The sequence below is a fragment of the Callionymus lyra genome, chromosome 13 (genome assembly GCF_982586985.1).
Source record: "Callionymus lyra chromosome 13, fCalLyr1.hap1.1, whole genome shotgun sequence".
NCBI classification, from domain to species: Eukaryota; Metazoa; Chordata; class Actinopteri; order Syngnathiformes; family Callionymidae; genus Callionymus; species Callionymus lyra.
The window spans coordinates 5,070,081-5,085,559 of NC_141830.1; the positions used below are offsets into that span (position 1 = coordinate 5,070,081).

At 39.2% G+C, this 15,479-nt stretch overlaps 1 protein-coding gene across 1 annotated transcript in view; it reads left to right on the forward strand.

Annotated features, from left to right (window-relative positions):
- Positions 1 to 6,298: 6,298 nt before the first annotated feature.
- Positions 6,299 to 15,479, forward strand: part of adcy3a (adenylate cyclase 3a) — a 216,899-nt gene continuing 207,718 nt past the window's right edge. The window contains exon 1 of the mRNA XM_087805195.1: positions 6,299 to 6,406. The gene's annotated coding sequence lies outside the window, so the exon portion shown is untranslated. The remainder of the gene's footprint in view (positions 6,407 to 15,479) is intronic.

Sequence of the window (15,479 nt, forward strand, 5' to 3'; positions counted from 1 at the left end):
ATTTCTGTTTGATTATTTAAAAAACATTACTTCTGTGCGGTCTTAAATAAAATTGTCAATTTCTAGACCAATAGATTTCCAAACCTCTTTTATTAACCTTTCGGAACTTGCAGCCCGGTTTCCCCACCGAGTCACTGAGGCAGACTCTGGTCTTAAGGGAGAAAATTGTGATTTCCTAAAATCCAAACAGGGTTGAAGTGACTTTAAAACTGTCCAAAGAAAGGCTGGGATGCACATTTGGAGCCAGGTATGGAGGCCGGGGCTCGTCAGTTGACTCCTGGTAACTGGGTTTGGGCCTGAATTGGAAAAAAACAATTTCCCGAAGACCTCCTGAGGGATCAATAAAGTTTTACCTTACCTTATTCACACACTCATGGGCACTAGCTAAAGATGACCGCCAGCGTTTCTCATGGCAATCCTAGAAGACCATATTACTGTATGTTTTACCATTTATTATGTTTCCAGAAGCATGCAGTATTCACACTCTGCTGCACTTCAACGTCAACAACTTAACACTCTAGCAAACATGAGTAATGAAACATTAGCTCACGGATATGATATAGTAAGTAAGTAAGTAAGTAAGTAATTTTTATTTATATAGCGCTTTTCCAGACCAGGGTCACAAAGCGCTTAAACAATTAAAACAATATTCAATAAAGTATATACTTTAAAGGTCAAGATAAAACCAATAACAAGATCCAGAAAATCAAGGAAAAGCCTGAACAAATAAAAACGTCTTAAGATGTTTCTTGACATATATGTCAAGAAACATCTTAAGACGTTTTTATGTGTGTGTGTGTGTGTGTGTGTGTGTGTGCGTGTGTGTGTTGCTGTTCCCTCAGCGCATCACCAATATGAACTATTGAATAGAATCATTTTGTTTACATCATGACTCTACATCTGTGTAATGTCTCCAATGCATGTGTGACAGAATTGTTGCTGCTAACCGTCGGTGCTTTAAGAATTTGTCCCAAAACAATCCAACACTTATTACAAGACCGTACTTCTCACCATAATGATGATAATGTTGGTAACTTAGCAACCCCTGATCCTAGAGGCACGTTCAACTTAACTCATTTTTTCATGTATTGGATGAAGTCCTGTGCTTCATATCCACTGCCTTTCTGTATAAATGGTTTCTTTAAATGGTCAATATGTAGCTCTGGAGCGACGGTTAACTCCACCGGTTCTCGTTCCTGGGAGTCATGAGTCATTAGTGACGATCATTGATGTAAAAGAAATTCTAGTTTAAGTCTGTTCCTTCCTGTAAAATTGGAATTTTCTTTTGTATCCTGGAACTTGGACCAACAGCAATGCTTCATGAACACTTCCTACAGGGCAAATCATCCGTGTCCACCCACGTCTTTCCCATGAGCAGTGCTAGCTTAACATGAGGCCAGGTGACAAGAGGACCTGGAACCACCAGAGGGCGCTGTGGAACACTGTGAGGGCCGAAAATAATTGTCAACATAAAATGTCTTATTTATAGATAATCTATAAGTAATAAAGTGTTGGTGTGTCATTAAAGAGGAATGCTGATATGAAGCATTACCAATTGCAAGCTGTTGGATAATATTGAAATATGATGCTTTGTTTCTTCTTGAAATTGTGAATCTCACTCCAGAGGAGGCGGTGCCTCACCAATTCAATTCAATTCAATTCAATTTTATTTAAAGTGTCTTATCATAACAAAGTTATCTCAAGACACTATACAGTTGAAATAAGACTACAGTTGATTAAGGAAAAATAGATCCCAGCAATTCAACAAAGAGCAAGAAGCGAAACACTGTGCAGTGAGCAATGGCGAGGAAAAACTTCCTTTTAGAAGGCAGAAACCTCGAGCGGAACCAGACTCATTGTTGACGGCCTGCCGCTTTGACCGGCTGGGAGGAAGGATGGGGGGGTAGACAGATGGATAAGGAGAGGAGTGAGGGAGGATATAGTGAGAGAAAAGAGGAGAGTGTAGGAGGGTCCATGGGGGTGCTGGAGAGAACTCAGGATCTGATGACGTGGTGAAGATCCTGGATCAGCAGCAGCTCTGGAGGTGGATCCCTGGATCAGCAGCAGCTCTGGAGGTGGATCCCTGGGGCTCCGGGAGAGAAATAAAAAGGTGTGGGTTTGGGACAAATGTATACAATACACAGGTATACAGACTCTGGTGACGGGTGAAGATATATAGAGGGGAGAGGGGGGGGAGGTTGAAATAGCCAGGCCAGAGGGCACATACCTAGCACAGCAGGATCCAGACACGGGTGGCCCAAGCCGCGGCTGGCGAGATAACCACCAGAGCCAAGCCTGACCCCAAACACCAGCGAGAAGGCGGACCACCACCGGGGGGGGGGCCCCGGCGGCGCGAGAGGGCAAGAACAGGCGAGGACGGCCGAGGAAGCAAAGAGGGGGAGGCACCAGGCGCAGGCACGGAGGCAGAGGGGCCAAGGGCCCGCCCTCCAAGGGACAGCCAGAAAAACCAGTCAGGGGATAGAGCTCCGGAGCCAGGCCGGGCCACGGAAGACCATCAGGCCGCCACCAAGTCCATAGCAGGGGACCACGAGAGGACAAGCCAAGGAGACAGGGATCCACCACAGTAGCGGCAGCGGAGCCCCCCCCCAATACCCTGCGGACACGGCCAGTAGCCGAGTCGAGTGCCACCGCATGAGCCCAGGGGAACAATGGCCAGGCACCGGCTCAGGTCCTCCGGTGAGAGTCCCCCGGGTCACAGGGGGGGCCACGGTTGTGCGGGCAGGGCGGGGGTAATGGGGCTGCAGCTGTCCGGGAACGGCCCCCAATCTTCAAACTGTAGACCGTCCCCAACAGCCACAGCCCACCTCCACCATGTCATGAGGGAAGTTGGGGGGCCAGCAGTATTTCATGGGCGGTCCACGGTCTCTAAGGTGCAAAGGCCCCGCCCATCACACGTACTGACCCCCAGCCCCCGCCCCCACCCACCATGCAGCACCCAGGGGGACAGCATCACTTGCATGGGCGGTACATGGTCTCTACGGTAACATGGGTCCGCCCAATGCCTCCGCCAGACGTGAACCTCACTACATGTCACTGGAAAGTGGCCACTCTTGAGCCCCACTTAATGCTAGAGACCAGACTCAAACAGTGTTCTTCCAGCTCAAACAGAGGGTTACTTCAAGAAGTCGGAAGTCTGTGCTTACCAGAGTTTCAAAACTTCAAATAAGCCACCATAATAACAGTTCAATCAAGAGCGCCTTTTGATGCCATGGCTGGCGAATGGGAGATGGAAGGGAATGCAAAGCTCGAAGCCGTTTAAGCAAAGATGACCCTAAGACCTGCTGAAGCCTTTTTATAGTAGGTTTAAATATTATAACAATTGTAAGTAAGTAAGTAATTTATATTTGTAGAGCGATTTTCCAGACCAGCGTCACAAACAATCTGTCGTTATAATAGAAACACAGTAGTATATTGCATTTTATTAATTTACTTTTCAACCTTCTTATGGGGATTTTGCAAGTATAAAGATCTTATTACTCAATAATGTCAATGTTATGGGTCCTTCTAAATCTGTGTCTAAAATAACACTGATTTATTTTTAAAAGTCAGCATCATGCTCTAGTGTTTGAATATGTCACTATATTACCTTGACCAGCCTTTCTGGCGTCTTGACCTTAGTTAGATCTATTGTGTGGAGTCCCTCAAGGTTCAGAAATCAAACAATGAGTGAAAACACTTTACAGCTAAATGTGGACAAAACTGAAACACTGGTGATTGCTCCTGATGATAAGGTTCTAGGGTTGAGTCAGTACTTGGGTGACTTAGATCAGTCTGTCAAACTGAGCCTGAGAAACCTGGGTGTTGTATTTGACAAAGCCATGTCTCTAGTTCAACACTGCAGGAAACTGACCAGAAACGGTTTCCTTCAACTGAGAAAAATCACTAAATTTAGGAAAATGTTGTCACAACATGATCTGGAACTTGTAATCCATGCGTTTGTTTCTTCTCGTCTGGACTATTCTAACAGTTTGTTTTCATGTCTTAACAAGAAGGATCTGTCTCGCCTGCAGTTGATTCAGAACTCTGCAGCGAGAATTCTGACCCGCTCTAGTAGAAGAACTCACATTTCTCAGATCCTTAAAACTCTTCCCTGGCTTCCAGTTTCTTTCAGGATCAACTTTAAATTTTGGTTCTTACTTTCTAAGCTATTCATGGTCAGGCTCCTCCTTCCATCACTGATCTGATCCAGACTTACACCCCAGCTCGGGCTCTGAGGTCTGTGGATCAGAATCTACTTATGGTTCCTCGCACACGGTTCAGGACCAGAGGAGAGAAATCCTTCCAGACTGTTGCTCCTAAGCTTTGGAACGATCTTCTTCTCTCTCTGTGTTTGATGATCTACTGACTCCTTCAAGAAACATCTTAAGACATTTTTATTTGTTCAGGCTTTTCCTTGATTTTCTGGAACTCCTGTTGTGTTATCAGTTTTATCTTGACCTTTAAAGTATATACTTTATTGAATATTGTTTTTATTGTTTAAGCGCTTTGTGACCCTGGTCTGGAAAAGCGCTATATAAATACAAATTTCTTACTTACTTAATTACTTACCAGCTGGTATTCAAAAACCAAGTTCCCAATCTTAGCTGGCTCGTTCCTCGGCATTGGTAACTCGCCGTCCTGATAGTTTCAGTGTTCAGTGTTTCGAGGAATAACAACTTTGTTTATTCCGGAATGAACAATTATGCAAATAAACAACTACACTGGTGTCAGGCTTGACATCACACATGAAATCTACATGTATCACTCTTCTAGCTCTGAGTAAGAAAAAACATTGATCTCCTTCTCCATTTTAGTTTGCGATCAATGTGCTTTTGTGGAACAATCGTGCCTCAAAGTTAAAGGGACTTAGAGTTTCTCTAATCAAATTAAAGATGTCTGTCTACCCTGCTGTCAGTAGCTCAAACCTGTCCTGTCCTCAGCCAAAAATAGCTGCTCATGGAGGAGATTAGGCATGTCTGAACCGAGCGTCCTTCATCCCCGCTGAGTGACCTGTTTAATGTTCGACCTTTGACTCTTTCTACACTGTTATCAGTTAACCATTCTTATTAACATTCACAGAATTCAGACTTTCCTGTCTTGCAGCACTTATAGCTGGCAAATAAATCTTGGTCTTTATTATTAGAGATGTCCGAAATATATTCCACTGATCACTTGTTATGGAAGTTGGTCTTGTTTCTTTATTATCAATAAAATAAAATGCTTCCATCAAAAACATGCTTTATGTTGAAATCCCCAAAATATTTTCAATAAAAAAGTGTCATTTAAACGCTTCATTTCACAAGCATCACTTATTAAGCCAGAGGCAACACAAGAAATACCGCAAATGCATTGGTTTTCAGGCCTTTGGGTCACCTTGACCCTGAGATCACACTAGGGTTAAATGTTTGAGAAATCTTGCATCTCTCTTTGCAAAAGCATGTAACACTTATTCGTAGTTTATACTCTCATAATTTGCAGGGAATACTAACTGCTGTTTGGCTGGGAAACATGTTGCGTTAATGAAGTATTTTAAAGTTTATTTTTTCTGATCTTAGCATTGTGGATGATAAGGTATCGCCTCGTAGATAAACCATCTTTAAATGTGTTTGATGAGGTTTCAGGTCACAGTTTTCTGATTGATGAGAATTGTGATGTTATCACAAGATGAGAATAAAAGGCAAGTAGTAAATGTTTCTCGCAGTAAAGTCAGTATTTTTATTTGTATCACTCGGCAATGAAGCTGGAAAGAACCTGTATGCCTGGTTGATGTTTATTGTGCTTGACTGAGCAGCAGCAACAATTCTCTCTCAAAAATATTGAAGACATTACAAAGACTGTAGAGAGAAATGCTGTATAACCAATATTTCTCTAAAATGTAAATTTCTACAATTCCAGTTTCAGAATCATTATCTTTCACATTCCAAACTACTGATTAAGTAATTTACTGGATTGGTCGTTAGTTTACAATAAATAGCAATAAACTGTTTAATTGTGCTCGATTCTTGCATTATATGTTTATTTATTTTGAATAAAATGGCTAAATTGAAAAAGAATAAATTGACTTGGTGTTAGCAGTTAGTTTGTACAGGTAAAACATTTTTTTTTGAAGCTGGACTCACTGGTGACAGTTGCTGAGAGGAGATCACTGAACAAACTACTGTCCATCATGGATGATGACAGTCATCCTCTGAACACTGTCATCAGTGAGCAGAGAAGCAGATGAAGCACGAATGCTCCTCCCATGATGCAACACTAATAGACTCAGGGACTCATTCATCCCTCGGGCTATTAAATTGTACAATTCTGAGTTCGGGAGCAGGAGTGGAGTGAAAGTATCTGGATGTTCTGTTCTATGTTAGTCTTTGTATCCTTTGTCTTTGTTGTTTTTCTTTGACCTATGTTCTTTGTTTTTATCTTGAGACTTAGATTGTGTCATCTTGTTCTTTGTCTTTATGTTCTTCTTCTTATTTTATTTTTATTTATTACTTTGTATTGTTTATGAAAAATTGCTGGCTATTGGAAAAAAACAATTTCCCGAAGGAGACCTCCTGAGGGATCAATAAAGTTTTACCTTACCTTACCTTACCTTACCTTACCTTACCTTAACTCTGCAGCATTAAGTTTAACTCAACCTGGCTTCAGTCAAAAGAAATGATGCTTGAAGAGACTAGATGTCGAAGGCCGTCGTGTTGGGTCTGGATTGATAATGTGCTAAAAATATACAAATAATATAATGTGTAATAAAAAAAACATAAACAAATAAAATAATCTGTAATTCAAAAATATAAACTAACTAAATATAACATTTTTAAGTGCTAACTAACCAGTAAGGAGAGAGATCTATTTTTGTAATGGGGGTTTATTGTGTGTATTATTATAATGATTTTATTCATAGTGTTTTTGTTATTATTTCCAATATGTGTCCTGTATTTACCTATGTTTTATCATTGTTTTGTCACCTGCTGTGAAAACCTAAATTTCCCCTAAGAAAGAAAGTTAAATGTGTATCGAACGAAGATAACATACAATAAAAAGTAGGTAAGATGTGCGATAGATGTGTAGCCAGATCAACCTGTGGGTGGAGTTCCTTTCTCTCCCAAGGTGAGGCGCTATATCTGCAAGTTTAAGAGTGGTCGCCAAGTAAGAAGATCACCGGATCAAAGGAAAACTATGACACATTGATGGACCACATGTATTGAACATTTGCGTTCATTGAATGATTTGATTTGATGCAATTTTGTCACATTATCACATCATTGCTGCTCAAAGATATTCTCTAAACAAGGATTTCTGTCAAAAATAGGTAAACATTGAATCAAAAACACCTTTAAAATCCACATTGTCAGCTTGTAATGAGCAGGCTCTGGTTATTTTATATCACTCTTTAAACCAAAATACCAAACTTTACTTGGACTTCAAAGTCTTGACTGGGTCTTAATATAAACAGATAATTATTATTGTTCAACATCCTGGTGTTATCCAATCAGAAGCTTCAGTCAGGATGAATTACTTTAGCCTTTACTTACGGATCCACACCAGAAAAAATTGTATTGTATCTAAAATATTACATTAATAGAGGATAAAATTTGAAGAACACAATTTGAAGCTTTTTGAATATTGTACCAATTCATTTTTATAATGATGTGATTTTTTCATATACCGCTCTTCTTTGCTGTGTCTCAAATCGCATACTTGCGTACTCAAAGCTAGTATTTTTAGTGCGTAAGTGCGTCTCAATTCTTAGTATGCGAAATTTAGTGCTCCATACACACTAAATTGGCACTAAAACGCCCACAAAACTGATTTACACTATCTAACCTAAACGGCTCCTTAGTGACGTTGTAAATGGAAGTTACGTCATATATAAATGCATATATATTCATATACTTACAGGTGTATTTTCAGCAGCAGTAGAAGGATAAACACGTCTTTGCTGCTGGTACCAGTTTAAATATCTAGTGAATATTTCGATTCTAATATTTTTTCTTTATTTCTTTTTCCAAACTTAGATAGATAGATAGATAGCTTGCAAAACGTGCTGCCAGTAGGTGGCGATAGTGTTCCAACAGCTGGTTGAAACCATCGTTAAATAGAAGTAGAAGAAGAAGCTGTTGTGTCATTTCCTGTTAGTGTGTAGCAGCAGAGTTTGATCTGAGACATACTATCTGTGGAGAATTTGCGTACTAGTTAGTACGTACACTATCCTGATGCATACTAACTTCTAGTGTACTAAGAGAAGTATGCGATTTGAGACACAGCACTGGTGTATACAACCTAAAACTCTAGTGCCATGTACTGCAGGAATGTTTTTCAGTGGTGAAACTTTCCCCAGACAGACGTACAGTTGATGCACAGTGAAGTTGAATAGGATAAGATACGTCCGTATTGCCCAGCGACAGCCCAGAAACCAGAAGGATCTGCAGAATATCTGAGGTGTGTGTTAAAATCCCTGCTGCAGTTCCTTAAAACCTGGTCATGAACTACAGGAAATGTATGATCTCTGTAGTGGCAAACAAATGTCTCTGTATGAAATGTAAAGTTATTTTGTTCTGATGTATGAAATACTTCTGTGATGCAACAAGTTGCAAATCAATCATTTAAAAATAACATTATTTTCTGAATGTAAGTAAGTAAGTAATTTTTATTTATATAGCGCTTTTCCAGACCAGGGTCACAAAGCGCTTAAACAATCAAAACAATATTCAATAAAGTATATACTTTAAAGGTCAAGATAATACTGAGAACAACACAGGAGTTCCAGAAAATCAAGGAAAAGTCTGAACAAATAAAAACATCTTAAGATGTTTCTTAAAGGAGTCAGTAGATCCATCAAGCGCAAAGAGAGAGGAAGATCGTTCCAAAGCTTAGGAGCAACAGTCTGGAAGGATTTCTCTCCTCTGGTCCTGAACCGTGTTCAGGAACCATCAGTAGATTCTGATCCACAGACCTCAGAGCCCGAGCTGGGGTGTAAGGCTGGATCAGATCACTGATGGAAGGTCTGACCATGAATAGATCTGAAAGTAAGAACCAGAATTTTAAAGTTGATCCTGAAAGAAACTGGAAGCCAGTGAAGAGTTTTAAGGATCGGAGAAATGTGAGTTCTTCTACTAGAGCGGGTCAGAATTCTCGCTGCAGAGTTTTGATCAACTGCAGGCGAGACACATCCTTCTTGTTAAGACATGAAAATAGTAGTGCCTAAAACTTGTTCTACCAAGTTTTCCTGATAATCTCTTCAACATCAACACTAACAGCGCCTGTGAGTACTACAAACACCAATACAATATGAATATTAAAGTAATAACTGTCTTGTTCTTTCTTTTTTTTTGTTTGTCTTTGTTCTTATTTTTAATTTTTATGAATAATCGTCTGTATAGTTGTGTCTAATTGGAAAAACAATTACCCAAAGGAGACCTCCTGAGGGATCAATAAAGTTCTACCTACCTACCCATTATCAACAGAAATCAGTCAATTTATGTCTTTACCAAGTCAATCTACATTTTCTGACCAGGTTGCAGAAAAGACACTTCCCCGGATGGAGGAATTCAGGTTCCTTGGGGTCTGGTCACAAGTAAGGTTTGGGAGATGGAGTGAGATTATGTGGATCGGTGCAGCGTCCTCATTCATGAGGTCTATTGGTCAGTTGTTGTGGAAAAAAAAGAGCTGAGCCATAACCCGAAATTAGCTCTCTGAATTTGTCTTCCAATCTGACATATTCACATTAACATTTACCATCACAGCCCAGCTAAAAAAAAAATGAATACGGAGGCTTTTGCTTGTAAAACATGAATGTAAGTACGTAAGTAAGTAAGTAATATTTATTTATATAGCGCTTTTCGAGACCAGGGTCACAAAGCGCTTTAACAATCAAAACAATACTCAAAACAGTACATACTTCAAAGGTCAAGACAACACCGAGAACAACACAGGAGTTCGAGAAATTCAAGGAAAAGCCTGAACAAATAGAAACGTCTTAAGATGTTTCTTAAAGGAGTCAGTAGATCCATCAAGCGCAAAGAAATGTGTTGATTTCAGTCCGAATGCAACCTCGGCTGTGTAACCTGGGCCTCAACGTCACCTGCTCCTGGCTGCTTACGTAAACCTCTTTACACTCGGTCATGAGTTCCTCCTGACTTTTGCCCTCTTACATAACAGACATTCATTGCTTTGCTAATGTTACCAGTCTGCTATTGAGCGTTTGAAGCTGTTGGAAAGATATTAATTCATTTATTGAATGAATAAAAATGTATTTGAATCAAAACTGTTTTTTTTTCCCCTTTTGTGGCCTGATTCACGGCCACTGTTGGTGAATAGTAGTAATTACACTTAATAGTTAATACTTGCACAGAATCTTCTTGCTGACTCATCACTCTTACACAAGAAAATGCTGTTTCCATTGGTCACGAACAGTAAATGGTAATAGCACCTGCAGCAGCGTGGGAATGTTTTCCTGGCACGGATCGTAAAACTGCTGGAGCGGGTGAGATTAGAGAGAACATTCTCCCTATGTTAAAGATTTATAAAACAGCTGCACTGGACACTGTGTTTCACATTTGCTCCTCCAGCTGCATCCCCAATGATAGGATTTATCTGTGCTGGTCCCAACATATCCGGTTTTAACCCCTTACTTGACTATAGTTTCACTTCTTGTCCTCGGAGATGAGTGCAGGATTGACGAGAGCAGTCCTGACACAGATGACTTGGCAACTACAAATTGTGGGGAAAGGATCCTCGAAAAAAGTACAATTTCAAAACATATAAGCTTAAACTATTGTGATTTTAATTGAATTGTTTAATATTCACATTTCATAGTGACACTCAGTACCAGGATGTGTTGACTGGATCGCAAACAAAAAAATAAACATGGCTTTTCTTAGACAAGGTGAATCTGACCAAGAATAAATAATTTGTTATCAATTCCAATTGTGGTATTTTGTTGCGTATTTTCTATAGTTTGGGATCTCGTTTTTCTGGTTTACCAAAAACTAAAATATTTAATTAGTCATGGTTGTGTAGCAGTACTCAATACGCATTACAGAGCAGAAGGTTCCATCTGAGGCCTGAGGTTTCTCTTCGTAGTTTTGGATTTTGGTTCAATTTTCCCCTAAAACAATTCAAACAAAAATGTGAAGATGCTTAACAGGCCCAACCATTTCAGTTAGTTTGACATGTACCACTCACCTCTAAAACTTTTCAAAAGTAGGTTTCTAAAGTAATTTCAAGTAGGATAACGCACCCGATTCGCCTTGTGTCACACCATTGAATGGGCGCATATCCTCATATTATCATGCATTCATATGGGCCAGTAGGGCCCTATTCTACCTGCTATATTGTCTCGAGCGGGTTTCGATCCTGTGTCCCTGGGGGCAAAAAAAAAAACCATGGCCGATGCGCTATCCACTGAGCTAAACCCTAACCCTAACACTGGCCCTAACCCTAACCCTTAGCCTAACCCTAACCCGGTACTTCCGTATCCTTTCGTGTTTTTCCGTATCTTTCCGGTTTGCGTCCAAGAAAGATAAAGTTATCTGTCTTTAAACGGAATAAATAAAATGTTAGGGTTAGGTTTAGGGTTAGGGTTAGGGTTAGGGTTAAAGACCCTAGGGTTAGGGTTAGGTTTTAGCTCAGTGGATAGCAAATCGACCATGGTGCGGGATCGAAACAATATAGCAGGTAGAATAGGGCCCTACTGGCCCATATGAATGCATGATAATATGAGGATATGCGCCCATTTCAATGGTGTGACACAAGGCGAACCGGGTGCACCACAACATGACTATTGCCGGCCTGACGCAGGACACACAACCACTCACATGTACACACAATCAAGAGTGTGTTTTTGTGATGGCATTACAACGTTTTCAAATAGTTGAGGCTTAGCTTTCAGGCAGAGATTGGTAACCTGTGTTTTCAAATGTCTTCAGTCGTGGATGTCGTAATGTCCACAATGGGACGGCATTTTCAAAACGTTCTGAGATCCATATGAAAAATCCATAATCATATGTTCCGTGTCTCATGTACTGAATATATAACCAGATTCCGTTCATCTATTTGACACTCAAAGCAGAATAAATAACTCTATCTCGAGAATATTCAGACATAAAAAGGATCCGTGGTTCAGCCTTAAATGTTCGTCATACCAGGGATGAGTCAGAGAACAAACACACTCCCAGGATGAGGTCTTTTTCCAAGGAATTGTTGACACACAAAAGAATAATACGGTCCATCCTCTGGATCATTGTTCGCTTGAAAATGCTGCCGGAGTGAGTTCAACAACTTTGAGAAATTCACTGCCGACCTTAACATCACGAGAAGCACCGACCCAGTTTTACAAAAATTATTATGTTTGTAAGTAAGTAAGTAATTAATATTTATTTATATAGCGCTTTTCTAGACCAGGGTCACAAAGCGCTTAAACAATCAAAACAATACTCAAAAAAGTATATACTTTAAAGATCAAGATAATACTGAGAACACAACAGGAGTTCCAGAAAATCAAGGAAAAGCCTGAACAAATAGAAACATCTTAAGATGTTTCTTGAAGGAGTCAGTAGATCATCAAACACAAAGAGAGAGAAGATCGTTCCAAAGCTTAGGAGCAACAGCCTGAAAATATTTCTCTCCTCTGGTCCTGAGCCGTGTTCAGGAACCATAAGAAGATTCTGATCCACAGACCTCAGAGCCCGAGCTGGGGTGTAAGGCTGGATCAGATCAGTGATGTAAGGAGGAGCCTGAACATGAATAGATCTGAAAGTAAGAACCAGAATTTTAAAGTTGATCCTGAAAGAAACTGGAAGCCAGTGAAGAGTTTTAAGGATCGGAGAAATGTGAGTTCTTCTACTAGAGCGGCTCAGAATTCTTGCTGCAGAGTTTTGTATCAACTGCAGGCGAGACAGCTCCTACCAGGATATTGTCTGAATTTATTCACACTGTAGCAAGAATCCGATGCATTTGCATGGAATAAATAGAATAAAGACACAACATAATGGGTTGTCGAATGAATATAGTTTAGGCATCAAGTCTTTGTTTGACACCAAGTATGACCGTGTCATTCAAGTATGAGGAGTGGCAATAATGTGGGCTTCTTTCATTGAACACAAGTGTCCTAATCTCTCGGTCTGGGAGCACAGAACAGGTGATGGTTCATACACAGCATCTGGGCTGATGTATGTGCTCAAGCTTATAGATTTAGCCTCAACAAAATGCCCTTAAATATAACTACACAACTATTTTGTGAGCATCTGGCAAATATCTTACCTGAAGTGTCCACATGTCAGGGTAGTTAGGCTTGTCTACTGGTACCACCTGGGAAGAGACGGATCCAAAGGCCTGTGCTGTTTGGTGGTCATAATGTCCAATCTAATTTAAATTCACACACCGTCCAGTGAAGAAAGGTTTTTATAAATCTTAGAAACTATTTGGTATAACTGTCTTTTGATTGACAGTATTTATAAAATGTCTTTAGACCTGAAACAACCCGATACTTGGTGTCCAGCTGTTGATTTCTACTCGGTCTGATTTTGAACATGAACCTGGATCTGGTGCAGATGACATGCTTGATTGATTTGATTGACACTCCAGTTAAAATAAGCAAACAGTGAACAGTTTTTAAAATGTCAGTATTCTTTTAATCTTAATGTGCAGCTGAATTGCAAATATATGTAAACGATAACATCATAGACCTTAAGTTTTAATTAAGTTTTAATGACATCAATGGACTTTTCGCCGTCACCTGCCATTTTAACTCGACTGTCCCTTAAATATGATTCAGGGAGTTTGTGACACAATAGTAAGAATCAACCTGTTCTTCTTTATTACCTAATCTTTCTTTTTGCTTTAAAAACAAGCCACACAATCTAAAACTTTTTGCGGATAAAGCTAACTGTTCTTACATCTGTGAGTTAGAATAAAAAAAACATTGCAAACAATGCTATATTTTTGGTGAAAACACACATAGTAATTATTACTTTTAAATTAAGTTTAGGCTGAAAATTCTGCATTTTAAAGTTCAACTATCCAATTTTAAATTGAAAGTTAAATGAATTACAGAAGATTTGTCAACGTCAAGAATCATATAAAAATTGTTTCATGTACGAAGCAGAATTAGCTCATTTTACTTTACAAAACATTAAAAAGAAAAGAAAAGAAAATGGACAAGGAAGAAAAAAGAAATGGAAAGGCTTGTGTTTGAAATCAAAACCAGAGACCAGTTTATTTTCAAAATAAATATTTAATAGTTACACTAGATACAACAGAAAGAGAATATAGATTGAAAAATGCTTTACATTAACAATAAATATATTAAAGTGAAACTATTCTATACATTTGTGGATGTACAAATTGAACCAAAGATTGTTTCTCGTTTAAAAAGAAATCAGGATGTTCTCATCAATAAAAAAAAGTTCTGTGGAAAATTCTAAACCAGCAGCAAGTGTCGTCTGGGATTGTTAAGTAGTGTCTGCCTATTTCATAACTTCGTGATAGTCATTTTGTGGTGCATCTGAGAGATAATGAATAATCCAAATAAATCTATCTTACAAAAGCAACTCTTTGTTTATTAATTTTTAAATGGTTTCCTAATGACAAAACAGGTGGTGTTTGAGACTAAGTACACTGAAAAAAAATGGGTTTTAATTCAATTTATAATGATTTTTTGGTGTGAAATAAATTTTATTAGAATAGTTGATTGTAATAAAATGAATACCGATATTTTATATATATATATCAATTATAATTTCTAAGCATTTCTAACATAATACAAACATTTGCAAAAACTTACCATGGTAAATTCAAATAAACCCAACTTTTTTTTTCAGTGTAACAAATGCAGTGATTTCACAGTTGAGAACCGGCTGATAAGATAAGTGTCAGTAATCATTTATGTCTTACGGGCAACATGCGCAAATAATTGAGCATTAAGTACTAGCCTCGTGGAAGGCTAATGGGCCGTCCTCACGCACCGGTGACGTAACCCAACGATTTTCCCTTCATCTGTTTTGTGTTAAAATAAAGCAGATTTTGTGCGTTTCATGATCAGGATGGATTTATCATCATTTTTTTTTTTAAAAAGGCACTTAATAAAATAGTGGTCTTGTTCAGTTTGGTCTGACAATATACGCCATTCGTTCCGACCAATGTTCAATAAGTGATGATAAGGCAGCGAAATAAATGCTTCTGTGCTGCTGTGTGAACATGTGGAAATACTTTTGTATCATAGTAGCGGTTCTCCTAAAAACTCAATTTTCGATGACTTAATCCATGAGTAACATTTGCTATTGATGGTCTGACCTGAACACTAGCCTACGTTCATCTGATTCATGGTCACTATATTTTGAAAAAAAAAGTCTGGAAAAAATGTGTGGAAAATGTCACACATAAAAGTTCAAGTATTTCAGGTTTTGCTCTTGCCCTGGTTTGGGGGTCGGGGGGTTGGTTCGAACCCCTGAATATTCAGACCACCAAGAGTCCCACCCTTGCACTGA